Genomic DNA, 16,261 nt, shown 5'->3' on the forward strand with positions numbered 1-16,261 from the left:
TATATGCAACCATTCTGCAGAAAGCTTACAGAAGTATGGTCTCTTTAGGGCAACACTTTCAAGTGCATAAAAAGCCTTTCACAAACTTAACTCTGGTTACTGAGATCTTTGTGCTTGCTGTTGGTAAGTTCATCAGACCATAACACCTGAATTGAAAAACTGCCAAGCAAGAAGCAAAATTGTAGTCAAGGGGTGAGGAAGGTCAGTGGAAATTCCAAACTTTAGGTGTTTTTATCTGTTGTGATGGTAAGACTAGGCACAAACACAAAAACTGACTTGAATTCCAAAGAACTACATTTATTTATAAGGGTGAACATGATAGGTACAACTAACTGTGCACATATTGCCACTCCAGTTAGTTTCTGGAAGTCTCCAGGTAAGAGAAAAGTGTGAGCACTGCCACTGCAAAATATCTGTAGAGAAATGGCCCCTTCTGTAGATGGAGTAATGTGTCAGCTGTGGGTAGATTATACCTTTCGGATCAGCAGCGGCAAGAATCTGATTGGTTTTGTTCACCAAATTTTCAAAATGGATTTTGTAGTTTTATCAGTTAATATTCAGGTTTTTGCACAACTGAGGTTAGATCATTACATTATGAGTATCTACTTCTGTAGCCACTATTACAGTGAGAATTGTATCCTTCATTTCTCCTGCAGTTTCAATAGGTTCTCATCACTTCTTGTCCCAAACAGCATGGGGTGTTGCCCCGGAGTGTTGCAGAGTTGCCACCATGTAATTCTGCAAACCCATACTTCACCCAGAGCTTGAATACCATGTGCAGTGCTGGTCCCTCTACTGCAAAAGTAAGAAACAAAACCAAAAACCACAAAAGGCTCGGAAAAGAGCAGCAAAAATAACAAAAGGTCTAAGTAAGGAGCAACTGAACTGCCTGGGATTCTTTAGTTCAGAAGCTAAATGGTCAAGGTGGGATCTGATAGAAGTCTATAAATCATGAGTGGCATGGGTGGGTGGATACCGGTTGCCATCTCTTACAGTACAAGAACCAGGGGCTGTCAAATGAAGTTAGTAGGGATCATATTCAAAACAATGAAAAATAGACTTCTGTAAGTAGACTTCCTGCCAACAAACGCTTTGGATGCAAAAAACGTCTGCATGGATTTAAGGGGGAGATAGGGCAAATATCTGCAAGGGACAGCTCTGTGGAAGGTTACTAAATGGCCACACCAAGCTCAGGAAATATTTGAGCTTAAAATAATTACAGACTGGGAAAGTACTCAAAGTATCGTATGTGTTTGCTCCTGTTCTTAACTTACACATGGGGTCTGCTTATGGCCATTGTCAAAGACAGGATGCTGAACCAGATGGCCATTCTTCAGCTCTTATATACCTATCTGCTATAGTTAAGGTTTTGCCAAGATATTTTAACCCTCCGTGCCTGGCACATTGATGGGTTTTTCTTACTTGTTTGGTCTTCCAGGTCCCAAATTTAGTTCTGATATTTCCACTTCTTCTAGATCATCTTGCTAGTGGTATCTGGAGAATTAATACAGTGGATTTTGGTGTAATTGGAACAGGATTTTTGAAACAGAAATTCAGAGGGTGTTGGTCTTTTTTCTACCCCTTGAAGTATTGTCATGAAAATGACGGCATCTTCCTTTGTTTCCATCTGTTATTTCTGTGGCATTAAGTTCCCAAATATACAAAAGAGAACTGTGGACTTTCTGTATTGGCTATTATTCATACCCTACTTTACTACTCATCCCTAAACATCTCTCTTAAACTGTCTTTCTCTGGATATATAAGCCTCAGTTTCCAAACTAAATTTCATTTAGTTATTTTTGTCACAAATATTAACCACTACTTATGGTTGTCAGTTCTTCTGGGGCTTTTTAGCCTTTCACAAAGGCCAAAGAACACCACCATTTGGAAATCTTACCGGAAAACTTTTGATCCATGATACATATGATACAAGAACAATACAAGCCTCACATCTCTATCCTTGGTAGAATGCAATGTAAGTACATAAAATACTTCCTTATTATAATGCTTAGTAGTAAGTGTTGCTATTAAGTCATCAGCTAATTTCTGATTCTGTGAAAGAAGCATGTTTTGGGCAGAAATTTTCCAGGCCTAGGTTTGTTACAAAGTAAATTGTTTGCTGAATAAAAAGCTTTTAAGCCGATAGACAGCTGAAAGGCCTCAAATTCAGCAGTTGCGGTTTGCATGGAAATTGTCTTTATTGTGGAGTTGTCTATAGGTTTTTTGTTTTGGCCTTCAGTTTCAATTGTCCCCTTTGCACTGCCACAGCCATCTTGTTTAGTCTTTGCCATTAGAAAACAATCAGACAACCAGCATTGCCAAGTACAAATGCATCTTGCTTTTAAATTTCAGCTGTTTTTTCCTTACATGATGAATTTTATAGAGAGACTGCTGCATGATACCTTTCGAATATGGTCAGCTCTACTAAATCTAATGAAAGGAGCATTTTGGCCAGATGTTTTTGTGGTTGCCATTACAAATTCCATCTTTGACAGATCTGGGCTAAAGCAGCGCGATTTTCTGCCTTCATATTTAAGGCACTAATTGGCATGAAAGAGAAACCTTGCATTTGTCTACGTGCACAGCAGAAAGAAGTAGGTGCATATACAGCAGTTCAGAGACTCAGTAGGAAAGAGGTGGTGTCTCTAGGATTTCCAATATTGTCTAAAAAGGTTTCCAAGTGGAGCTGAGAAATGGCTGCAAACTAGATTGTGAGAAAGTATAGAAGATTTCGTAGATTATGAGAGACCAAGAAGCAGAAACCAGCTCCATGTGGAAAACTAAGCACAGATGAGAAACTAAAGGAAGGTGGAGGTGAGTGCAGAGGTGTAGAGACCCTGTCAAGAAGATATCAGTGAAAAGTTGAAGGCTGAACATTCGGCAGGTGGAAATGAATAACATTTTTAGGTATTCTAATTCCTTATCCAGCCATGATGCTGGCTCGTAGTTGAATACGCTTAGTCGAAATAATACCTTTCTTAAGCCATCTTGTAAAATAGCGTTCTGGAAGGGGTCCTGAAGTTGATTAACTTTGTTCTCTCACCCAGTTTGCTTTTCATTTGTGTTCCGGTTTCACTCAGGGCTGGAAATGAGAGTTGTCAGGAAGACTAGATTTGTGGTGCATGAGGAAATGCAAGAGCTCGCTAATGGAAACCTTTGTCCAGTGAGATTTTGTTAAAAATGTATTCATATAAATTCAAGTGATGAGTCAAATAGGTCAAATTCCTTGTTCATTTTGTGTTGCACCAGTGAAGCTTTACATGACATGACAACCTTGAGATGATACAGTGTAAGACTGCAATCAAACTCAATTGTCACAAGCTGGCTGTAAGACAAGCATCACTTCCAACATCTGTGTCCCTGGCGTTGGACAACAAACTGCAGCTTTTAGTTGGTAAGGTAGGTCAAAAATGGCAGAGTATGTTTTTAACTGTGTGTGGTTTGGGGGGAGCTTCATTCTCTTTCCCTACCTCCTTTCAGCAGCTGGTTTCAGGGAGTCACTATATTTTTATGCTGGCAAGACATGCTTTTTCTCTATTGACAAACTGGTGAAATGGCTTCCAAGAGAAAAGAGATGGGGGGTTTATTTTGGTTTTCAAAGCTTCCACTACCATTCCCCCACCACCCAACACATCCTTTGATCGCAACAAACAAAATTATTGGATTCAAAAGTCACTCTTTTTAGCAGTATTTATAAGTGAAAGTGCAATCCAGCTGTTGGCAAATCATAACCTCATTGTTTTGGCAACGCTGTTTCATTTACTTTTTTTTTCTTTTATACTAACTTGTTTGCTCAGGTATTGGAATTCAGAGTTTTTCCTTCTTTTAAGAAATTCACACCCTTTTTGGCAAGGTTTGGACTGTTTTTATTGCTTACAATTATACCTACAGGTAAAATAAATACTTTCCCACGGATGCGCTGGAATCCGGTATGGTTATAAGCTGATGTAGCTGTAAGAGCTGAGTTGTACAACCAGTATTTCTGCTGTTCTGTCTTTTCCTTCTGACAGTTCTTAAAGACGCAGGGCTTGAATCTGTTCTTGCTCTTGAATAATCAAAGCAACTATTTTTAAAGATTGCAGGGTCTCATCCATGCAAAGCTCGTGTGCATGTAAAAAGAACCAAATGACTTGTAGTGAAAAGACCTCTAAGGGAAACCTAATGTGATTATGCAACACAGATATTGCCACGGCCTTTAGTGCATAACTGAGCAGAGGTCTATACTGTGCACACAAAAATGGCATTGAAAGGATATTTTGATGTCACAAAGAAAGGCATGGAAAAGTCAGGAAATGTCCTAATTAAGGTTGCCTGTGTAATTCATTATGATTCATTTTTTAATTATCTGATCGCATACTATTTTTTCCTCAGAGCTCTCTACCTCTGTGCACAGGATGTTCAGAGTACCGTTAATGAGCAGCTATTCAGTAGTTTGTTTTATCTTCATTGTTCCATGTGTGGCCCAAGGCCTTATTTACTGCATGCTATTAAATCCTGTTTTGAGGGCTAAATCCATAAAAAGACTTTGGCCTGGTGACCTTGTGTGCTGAAGTATCAAACTTTTCAGCCCCCTGCTGTCTAGTGCTGAGAGGCAGTTTATGACCCAGGTGTGCTGTTGCAGCTCTATCGTCATCAGAGCGGAGCTGGTTCTTTGGCCTGGTACTGAGGTGTGTTACGTGGATGTGCCAGTCCCAGCCACCCCTAGCTCAGGTAACTTCAGTAAGTAAATGCCATTCTGTGGCATCAACCTACTGTTATACAAAATTCAAATAAGCACTGCCTTTCATTACACAGTTAAACAGGAGTCTGGGGTTTGTGACTCAGGCATCCTGTTTTCAGCAATACCACTCAATGCTGCAGAACCTTGGAAAAGTATTTCACCAGTTGTGACACAGTTTTCCTCTCTGTAGAATGGGGATAATGATATGGGCCAAACCATGCCACAGAGGTGTTCTCTGGCTCCAGTGTTTAAAAGTCCTTTGGAGTCCTGGATATAAAATGTTAGGGAAAGACAATGTATTGCTTCTTCATCCAAAACTGAAGGTCAAAGTTCTGGAAATAACACCTTGTCTCACTATCTGAACTAGATTTGCACCAGAACTCTTGGTGATTCATTTTTTTCCATAAGAAAATGGGCTACTTCTAGTGCTCTTTAAACTGGGATCTTCCAGAGTCATACCAGAAGTCCCACCAACACATGCGAGAGAAGACGTGAGAGAATAGTAGAGAGATAGCAAAATGTGCAGCTTTCTTCTCCATTCAAACTGTCAAGATTATGTCTGTAGCTGAACACAATGAGCCATGGATTATTCTTTAGTATGGGGATCAAAGAACACGGCATGACTCATCTGTATGGATAAACTCGCTCTCTTCCACTCCCCAAAAGCCAAGATACCTTGGCCATGCTGCCTGGTGGAAACAATTGGTGACCTTTGTTATCTCTCAGATCATGCTTAAACAAATCTTGGGAGAATAGTAGTTAGCAAGAGCCAAAACCATGTTTGCAAGTAGGCTAACAATGGTGTGGACAACCATAGACCAGTCTTGTGCCTGTGCTCTGGTCCTGTTTAGTTTATCAATATAGGCATAGCCTGGGAGGTATGTAGGCTGCTCAGCTTTCTACAAATGCATTTGTCACAGTGAGTGTTGGGAAATCTTTATGGTCTGAGATGTTTAGTTTTAACTCTGGGTACTTTAGAAGGGTCTGGATTATATACAGTGAAATTCCTTGTGATCAGAACTGACTAGAAATCCTGTGATATAATGACAGTAAACCCAATGGTCTTTGGTAGAGTTGCAGGAATGTACCAATTCTGATGTTTTATTCAGGAGAAATTTTGCAATGTAGGAATGTAATTTCTGATAGGTGACTGAAGAAAGGTTTTCCTCTTTCCAGAATATCTTTGGTTTTCATATGTCAGAAAGGGAGGAAGGGTCAAGAAGTAGCTAGTTGAACCTGAATCTCTTAACAGTTTAGGATGATATCCATCCATGGAATCACTTTCTATATAATTATTTTTCTGTTTTTCTGCTCTTGTTTGGTGTTAGATGTGGCAGGGATGGTAATTTTCTGCTTCTGGGCAGTGAAAAAATGTTGAGAGATTACTGGCACTTTTCCTTAATGGAGTTTTGATGATATTTTCAAGGGCAGAGAAACAATTTGCTGCTTATTTCTACCCAGAGGCCCTGTTAGTGTGACCTCATGTTCATTTTCAGCCAAAAGCTGCATTGATTTTCTGCATTGATTTTCTTTCATTTATAGTTAATCTAAATTTAAAAGTGAGAAAATGATACTTGAGTTGTTCCTCCTGTGTTAAGATATTGGAAATTTTCATCACAATGACTGAGAATATACTTCCAAGCATATGCGTTCACATAGCAAGTCAAATAGACCACAGTTAATGTGTGTAATAAGAAGAGATCTGTGAGAAGCAGGCTTGCTTGTCCAAAATGAGCATACATTTCTGGAAACCAAACTTTCTTCTGCCACTAAGGGCCTGATTTCTCTTTGATTTAATCCTTGGTGGGCCAACACATGGGAAACAAGCTACATAGTGGGGAACAATCTATATAAATCTCCAAGGTTCAAACCTTGAATTAGTGCAGGTTGGCAATCTTGCACATTGTATAATTGATCTCTACAGCAGGATAGATTTTTTTTTTTTTAATCTAGCTAAGAAACAAATACTATCAAAAAATCTATCCTAAATATATTTTCCAGAAAACAGGACTCAGACCTGAATTAAGTTGACTCAACTTCTGTCATTTTTCTCTTAATCCCCTGTGCTTTGCCTCTGACTCCTTCCTTCAGACTGACTGGGAACTGCATTTCAGTGTTGCTAGTACTGATCATGTCCCTGTTTTGCACACTGCTTGGTGAACTGGATTTGGGGACCTATGATCACTGCTCAGACACTTTACTGATCCTTATTCAAACTGTTCTGAAACTCTTTGGTTTCTATAAATGCGATGATTCAGCCTCACTGGATCCTTGTTGAAAGCTATGACACAACTTGGGTTAACTTCAGAATCAGCCCTGCTGGCAGAACAGACTTTCTTGTGAGATTTATAGTACTTCCTGCTTCTAGCTGGGCTGCAAATAGAACAAGAACAGCCTTTCTCATAGTATCTTGGCACTGCTCCTTCTAGAGGGAACCCAGAACAAACAGGATACAATGAAAAATACCAAACTTTCATGAACTTCTTTAAAACAAAAAACCAAACCAAAACAAAAATCCTTTGCTTGTGGTCAGATTTGGTGGACTTTTCTGATGTTGTTACATACTTTATTCATGCCAGTTCACTCATCATTAACTTTTATGAAAGTATATGTAGTGAATACATAATGTTATAACTATTGACTAGATATAATTCAAGTTGTCTTGAAAAGGTGATGTTTTGGCACATCAAACTCTTAATGAAAGCAGCTCGTTTGCTTTTCTTAATGTTTGATTTGCACTGTCACTTTTTGTACTTGAATCCATCATCGACTACCTTTTTACCACTGAGCTAAAACCTTTAAAACAGGCAGTCCCTGTACATCTGCCTGGGACAGATTAATGGCAATCAACATTAAAGTGACCTGCTGAAGACTGCAAAAGAGGGAGATAACAGAGCAGAAAATCATGAACTCCTAAAATCCTCTGTCAGGTTTAAAAAACAGGATGCAAAATCCATTGAAAGGAAAATATTTTTTTTTTTAATTACCTTCATTAGCCTTCACATAAAACTCTGAATACCATGCATGACTTTTCTCTTGTGAAACATAACTTCATACTTTTGAAATATGGGCAAACAAAGAATTTAAAACTTGAGCTGAAAACTGGGATGATGTGCATCCATAAATAGTTGCAAAATAATAAGACATTAAAAATATGATTACCTTAGCTAGTCTGAATTTGTTTAAAAACTGTGTCATCCTCGTATGCATATTAGCAAAATCCAGTAGCTAAACAAGTTAATGAAAATCACCTCAGTCCCAAAGTACTCAAGTTTAAAACCTGCTAACACTAAAAGTACTCTCATGATACAGAAGCTCATGTAAGCAAGCAGTCTTTGTCTAATAATAAATGCAGATGTTAAAAAATAGTGTTTATCTTTATAGTCATGAGCCTTGCATTTTTATTCACAGGCCACATGTTTTCTTTCCTGACAGTTGCTAAATAGCTAGATTTAAAAAAAAAAAAAATCTTACTCGGGCTTATCTCCAACTCATTTTAATATAACCTGAGTGGTATGCCTTCTCATTCTGCGAAGATCCTTATAGCTGTAGGTCCATAATTAATGAACTTTAAGGATCCTTCATTTGCTTCTGATAGACATTACATGTATGTATGTATGTATATATGTATGTTTTTCCTTACCACCAAGATGAATAGTAGTAAATGACTAGGTTTTTTTGTCTGACCGATAAGAGTTCTTTTCTCCTTCTCTTCTCACTTTTGCATGTGATTCTTTAACACAACACCAGTGAATAACAAAGTCAGAGGATAATCAGATAGGTGAAGCTGAAGACAGCAATAGAAAGTCAAAATGAGAGATCAGGAGTTTAATTACCTCAATCTTGGAGCTGTTTAGTAGGAACAGTGCATATGAGCAAGGTCTGAAAGATCAGGTCTGCTAAATGAAAATACTCAACCATTTTCTATATAGAGAAGTACATATTGGTTACTTTTTTGTAAGAAATCCATCCTGCACATTACTTAAACATAAGTTCATTAGTTGCTTTTATTTTATTTCAGAACATTTCATAACTTGGGATGCCACAATGCTCTCCCTTATTCCATCCCTTTTTCTACTCTCCTCTAAAAATGTAGAAATATTTACATGTGAAATAAACCTCATTAAAATAACTTAATAGGGGCAAATAAATACTAAATCCCAAATGAGAGGAAACATTCAATAAAAATTGAATACAAGAATAAGGACTTGGTTTTTAAATTGTATTTTTCCTTCAAAATACCCACTTGTAAACAAATATTTGTCGAAAGGACCACCCCAGGCCAATCACTGTTAACTCCATCAGGACAGCCTTTGGGGGGCTGAGGGTACTCTGCCTGGCCTGGTGACAGCAGCTCACACCCTGCCGTGCCTCCTGGCTCACTGGACATAGAGCTTCCTGTAAGAATCAACAGTTTCCTGTAGCTCTCCTTTCAGTTTAACTCCTGGTCCTGGGGTACCTCTTACCCATTCCAGTTATTCAAAAGGAATTAATTTGCTATAAATTACAGGCTCCACATTTGCTTTAGGTTATATTCATAACAGGGCAACAAATAGACACATTATGGAGAAACTGATATAAATGGATTGCTTTGTGATTGTTATATAAAAATTAAATGTATTTGGTTTATTAGTTTTAAATTTTATGCAATATAATTGTGGTAAGAAGGTAACAATTAAGGGGTACCTTAGTAACACACTTCTAAAAACCCATGGTTTTGTCTTAAAGTAATAGGAGTAGAATTAAAGACTGTTCTGTCTATTTGGATGTAACAATAACATTCAGCTCTCCTTTATAACTGCTAATTAATTTCTTCTCCAATATGCCTCAGAGGAAATAATTTTCCTTTCTTTAGTAGATGAGAAAAGACTCGGAAAGGCTGGGAAATCTATTTGTCTTTTCTCTTACTCAAATATAAATCAGCCAGCTCAGCCTTCAAGCCAATGGATTTTAAGGTAGGTTTAAATAGTTATTAATGAGATATGGGGTTTTTCAAACAGTTATACAGCTACTCTGAAGGGTCTTCATCATCTCTTGGTACAAAGCAGGGTGAAGAACCTTTAGAGCAGCTGTATGGCAGCCGGAGAAACCCTTAGTAAGCTTCTTGGTATAAAGCAGGGGTTCCCAAACTGTGATATGCATACCACTGGCGGTACACAAACCATTTCCAGATGGTAGATGAAGGCAGCTTCTCCATTCCTATGTGAGGTTGCTTACAAAGCTATGGGGGTAAGTATTTCCACACAGTTACTGGAAGTTACTGTGCCTTTGTGCAGACACCCTGTGGCACAATTCAGTTCCTGCCTGTAGCAGTTAACTCCAGTAACTGGTGGTGCGGAGGCGCTGACCTGAGCTGTGAGTAGGTGTCTCTGCACAAGCTGGGACCACCTGGTAGGGGAGTGAGTGCCGTAGGTGGGGTGAGCTGGAGATGAAGGCTCCTTTTGTGTGGTCATGAAACTGGGAGCTGCGGTATCATTACCTCTGCTGATACCCATGCCTACTGATCACAGTAGCATCCGTCCAAACTGAGTTAGTAAATCCTCAGCACACTGAGTTAGTTAAGCCCTTGGCACAGGGGATTAATCCAACTAGAAACTAATGCGCTAGAGCACTTGTGCATTAGATCCATAGGACACTGAGTATAGGATCTGACCTGAGTATGCTCTCAAGTGCAGATAAAGTGCATGTCTGAAACAGCTATAAAACTGCTTTGGACTCTCATGTTTTTGCTTAATGCACCAGAATAATGTAACTGAGACAGTAAGAGAGACCCCAGGCTTTAACCTGGGTGTCTGGCTGCACACTTTTGTGTCAGTGAGGACACCTGACTGACTAGCATGAAGTGGTGTCCAGCATTGCCCGAGCTAGGACGGAGTGGAGCCAGACACGGTGTGGCCGTGTTAGTATAGTGCAAAGACTGAGCTGGTTAACCTGGCTGGGAGGCCTTTGCTTTGTGGGCTGTAGGGTCAGGATGTTCTTTTTCAGCTGTCATAGGTGCAAGCGGTATCTGCTTATCACTACACACAAGCTCACCTCAGCCAGGGCTCTTCCTGGAATTTCCTACTGCTCCCTGTGCTCCCTCTCTGTTAAACCATGCGGTTCTCCTTTTCTTCATGTGAGGCTAGTTTTTTTTGTCAGCTCATTTTTAAATACTTTTCAGTGGCAGCACAATGTACTTCATTTGAGAAGAGACTTCTTAAGATAGCTTTCTAGATATACCTGTGTAAATTTTTAAGTAGTGTTGCACAGACTATTTATTCTTGCCAATTGTTTTCACCGTCCGTGATACTGTATCAATTTTCTGATCTTGTACTCAATTAATGATATTTGATTATTGCAGTGGTGCTATTCTTTCAGCAGTGAAATATGCAACATAGTTTTAATCTTTGGGAAACATGGATGTTCAGATATTTCAAAGATAATAATTTTTAGCACTGATCTGACAAGGAAGCCTAGTGAGCTATTTCTGAACTGCATTTCTCTCTGTAGTAATGTAGTGGCCTTAATTGGCATGTGATGCCTAGGATATGCAAAACGAAAAGTAGAATGTAATTAGGTGAATTATATTTTGTTCTTAACAAGCAGTTCTTTACCAAAACTATCTCTGGACCCTTGGTGATCAGCAGGATATTTGTTTTACCTCTCATTGGTACATTGTACCTGAATTACATAGACCTCCCACACCACTGGCTTTTGACCAAGTCTGTGGAAAGCTTACTGCTACTAACTATAATAAATAGAGTTTCGTCCTTAGAAAATATCCAATGCAGTTTTTAGACTGAGCTAGTTTGCATATTTTCACACTGGTTGATTCTTCAGCTGTGAAATAATCAGCATCTCATCTTTTACAAAAGTTCACCAATTTTTTTTTTTTTTTTTGTCTACTTTCCCTTGAGTCTCCCATCAAAGCTTTGGGCCTAAGTCAAGAACCTTTTCTGTTGTATTGCTTCCTAGTCCAGACCAATTCTCATACCCTCTTTTCTGCTGCAGTATCCAAGTGCTTCCCAGTAGTGAGTTAAGCAACATGACTAACATCTGTCACGTGTGGTTTGTTCTCTCTCTCATGCTCCCTCCAGGGAGTCTTTCCATTGACTTCAATGGGCTTTAGATCAGGCTTTAAATTAGTCTGAAGACTTTGGGATGAGTGTGTTTTTGTTTTTTGTTGTGTTTTATTTTTTCTTAATTTTTGTAAATGTCTACTAGCTTTGCCAACAACCAGCACGTGGTAAAGACAACTAGAAAACAAAAAAATAGGAGGAAATTGTTGCTAGGATTGGGACTCTTAGATGGGGAGATTTTTTTATAACTTCTTGCAGCTGCAGCAGTTATTATTGATGCTCTAGTACTGTCCTTTCCCTGCTTTTCTATCTGTCTCAGATGGCAGGGAAAGTGGGCTTGTACTTCTGTCTGCTGGAACCTCTTCCCCACAGGAATGGCAGTAATCATATATTTTTCATAATGGAAGAGAGTTTGTGGTTATTAATTTCTATTTGCTCATCTGTGTCTTTCTATTAGCATATTGGTTGGGCTCATCTTTCTTAAATGACTTCTTTATATATATAATTTCTTTTTTTTTATATCCATTTTAGCTTCCTTTATGGATATAACCTTTGCATGTGTTTTTTCAACACTATTCAGTGGAGCAGAAGGAATGGTTTATAGGTGATCCTTTGAAACGTTCATTCAGGTGAATGCAGGGACAATGCTAATGTTTGTCTCTCACTAGTATACATTGCGGTAGAGCAACTTGACCTTTTTTAAACTGAAAAGCCGCCTACATTTTTCTAGGGGGAAAAAATTTATTCCCATATACAGTGTTACCATAATAGTTTTCTTCTGCAACCGAATTAAAAAAAAAAAAAAAAGCTTTGGTTACCTCTTTATAAATTCTCATATTAGCCATCTAGTGGGATTGTGTATGTATGTGTGTATGTATGTATCTCTCTATAGCTATATATGGATACAGATATGAGTAATTTTGTAGGCAGGCTTTCACTGTCTTCTAGAGCGCCCATGGTCCTGTATCACAGCTACGGGAATGCTTATTAGAAGGAATGTAGGTATCTAGAACTCTTCCAGAATCATTACACGGCAGCCTGAATTGTCTTGAGATGACACCCAAAAACCCCACAGAATTCAGTGGTGTGCTTTCCAGTAATTTTAATACCATTCTGAGAGAATTCCTACTTTCATACTGAAGTTCTGTTCCTAACCTCTATGTGTTTCATAATGGAGCTAGAGCTGTTTTCTGCCTTCTGTAGGAATCACTGAAAAAACTAATACCTTCTGCATAATGACTTTACACACTGTGCAGGGTGTTGCGAGCTCTAAGTTTCTTCTCGCTGAGAACTGTTGCAAGGTTTGGAGTACCAGTTACTGATCAACTTGAGCTGGCTGTCAGTTTGAAAGCAATTGACATTTTTGTTGAAGAATGAAAGCGATTCTTGCCATAGTTTCTGACTTGTTCACAGCTTTTGCAAAGTAACCCTAGCGACAGCTGTAAACTCCAGGGCTGTCAGGGAATCCTTAAAACATGGAAAAACATACCTATTTTTTCCATGCTGTAGTGGACATTGTGAGAATCATGGAATCAGGTCTTAATTGTTCATCTTTGCAACACAGTCCATTAAATTTTACAGTTTATAATTTCACAAAACGGCATGTTTCATCCCAGAAAGCTTCTACCCACAGATAACAACTTGCATACACTGAGGCTACAGAAATTCCAGGTTCTGTCCCAACCTATGCATTAATAGGTGTCTGAAGCATAGCTTAATAAAACTAGCAAATGCACAATATGTGGCTTTTGGCCCTGTCGAGAGAGTGATAAATTTTCCCAGTCAGTAGTGGTTATGAATGTAAATGTAGAAGGATGAACTATTTGTGCTTCATAGAACAGTAAATTTGTCCAAAAGAGATCTTCATTTCATCATTGTAAAGAACTTTAAGTTAGCAGGTACACATGAGAGAAGGAAAATATGCAGCTGAAAGTCTGGCTAGCTATAGGAGTAAGGTTGAACTATTTCAGACAGGAACAAACATAGCAGAAGTTGTATATAACCTCTTTCTCCATAGAGACCCACTCAGTACTCCAACCCATTCCTCAGGCAATCACCTCCTAGCTGTGGGTTAGGAACGATGCTTGAAAGATGGAAGCCTGATCCTGCACCCAATTGGGTGAATGTGAATCAGGAGGAACTCTGCCAGAGCCAGGAGGACTGCTCTGGCTGAAGGGAGACAGAGGCCCCTAGAGAGGTCACTTGGCGGCTGGGTTAGTAACGGCTGAAAGTCCTCCAAGTTGTGGTCTCTCTGGTTACATTTGAACACATCCGACTCATCTCGTTTATCGGTGTTTACTGCGGTTGCCAGCATGGTAGCTGATTACCTGCACCATTTGCTGGTCTGTGTGAATGTGTAGCAGGTTTCTGGTTTGAAATGCTACTTGCATTAGTGACATCATGTTTGCAGGGAGGAATGTTAGCTCCAGAGCAATATCTAGACAGCTTTTGGTACCTGAGCTGACTGTATGGAGAATTTCACTGTTTCATGTTGGAATGTTATTTACAGAGTTCCTGTTGGAGAACTCTGGCCTATAGAAGCAATCTCCCTACATTGTATCTCTCAAAGTTATTTTTTGTAATTATTTGGAATAATTCTCTCGGGCTTTACCTTCACACATTCCCTGAGTAAATAATATTGATAAAATAAATGTATCAACATTACTTGAAAACAAGGCCCAATTTCTGAAGTAGTCTGCGTCAAAGGCTTGAGTTTTTGGAGAAATGCCTCTGTAAATAGTTGATATGCCAAATTTGTTCCAGTTTTAACTCTTAAGGAGATTTACCTGGAGTTTTATGGAAGGGCTTTATTTTGCATTGCTACTTAGTTGTGCATTAGTCTCTTTTTTGAGAGGTTGCCTAGTCCAGTGGTCAGAGCCCAGGATGCAAAACCAGGAGTCCCAGGCCTCTCCCTAGTGTTGCTGAGCTGCTCTGCAACCTCAGAATATTGTTTCATATCTCTGCCTCTCAGCATTGCTATTTTTGAAGGGCGGAGTGGTAGTCCTTACATTTAAGACTGACCATTCCCAGTTGGTGTCAGTATGCAGCAGTTAATGTTTGTTGAGTGTTTGGCAGACATGAAATCCCATATCTCAGATACATAGATTGTAAAGCCAAGAGGGACCATTGTTCATGAAGGCTGACCTATTTACTGGAGGTAGGCCCAAATCTAGACATTGGATCAAACAGACCCAAACTCTGGGGAAGTTCAGTTCTGAATTCAGAGTTGGATGTGAGCCTCGTGGCTCAGTCCCATCTCTGTAAACACCAGACAGAAATACAAACAAACAATTTTGAATATAGGGAAAGCTTGGATCCAGAACTGAGCCTTGTTCCAAACTGTCCCAACCACTATAAATAGGTATCTCCAGTTATAAAAGTCCAGAAGTTAAATTATTTTAGTGGAGCCTACACATCTGCACAGAATATTGTCCTCAGCAAGGTTACAGTTGACAAGAATTTGATCCTCAGGATGCTGGTAAAAATCTGGAAAAGCTCCATTACCTTTTGTGCTAAAGATTAGGATCTGGTTCACTATATGTCTCTCCTGCTGTCTTTTTGTATCTCCTGATTTTAGTAAACAAGAAGGGAAGGAGAGAAAAGGAAGGAACTCATCATAGACTTTGAATGATGCAAACAGCTTAATTAGGAAATAATGCTAGATACTGTTTCCCTTCCTTTGCTGTTTTTCAAGCAGGATGCATCCTTAGGAAACAATAATAGAACTGAGGATTACAAAGCCTTTGTACGCATTGCAGCCAACTGGCCACACAGGAAAGTGATATACGGACAGGCGTTTGTGTAACGTGAGCGGAAGTTATTCAACATTCCTTGAGGAAGTATAGGACTAACTCTTAGTATCAAGACAAATATTCCTGTCAAGCTGAAAGGGAAGATAATGGTGGACACCATTTTACATTGTCTCTCTTTGTGAGGTTTGCTGATGTTGTTTGCTTGAGCCTGCCTTCAAAATAATAGCATGAACTAAAAATAACTACACATTTGGGCCTTAAAATGTCTCTGTGACACAAGGTCAAACAATAATGGGCATTTCCTACTCTTTAACCTTTGTAGCAGGCAGAAGGAAAAGTGTTCAAAAGGGGCACTGCTATAGAGGTCAACCTGAAACATTTGACCCTGAACTGTTTTGGTTCTTAAATTCTATATCCAGGGGAAGGTATGTGGAAGCCTGTGACACACCAGTTTTCAACTTCTGTATCTTGAATTTCTCTCTGTACTATATATAACTGTCATGACGTTTCACTGCATAATAGCAGTGCTTGCAAATGCTTATGAAATTAAGCCCTCACTAGTTGGGCTGTGTGAGCCAGATCCTAAAAATCAGAGCCCCATGGTGCAGAAAGCCCTCATCAATTTGAATAGGTTTGGTCTGTAAATTGTTGATAACTAGTGATCACAGCTGGGAGTCAGAACGCCTGCAGTCTGTCCTTCTCCCTGCTGGTGTGCTGTGTGAAGGTTAGAA

The sequence above is a fragment of the Tyto alba genome, unplaced genomic scaffold, assembly GCF_018691265.1.
Source record: "Tyto alba isolate M040663 unplaced genomic scaffold, T.alba_DEE_v4.0 Super-Scaffold_8, whole genome shotgun sequence".
Classification (NCBI taxonomy): Eukaryota; Metazoa; Chordata; class Aves; order Strigiformes; family Tytonidae; genus Tyto; species Tyto alba.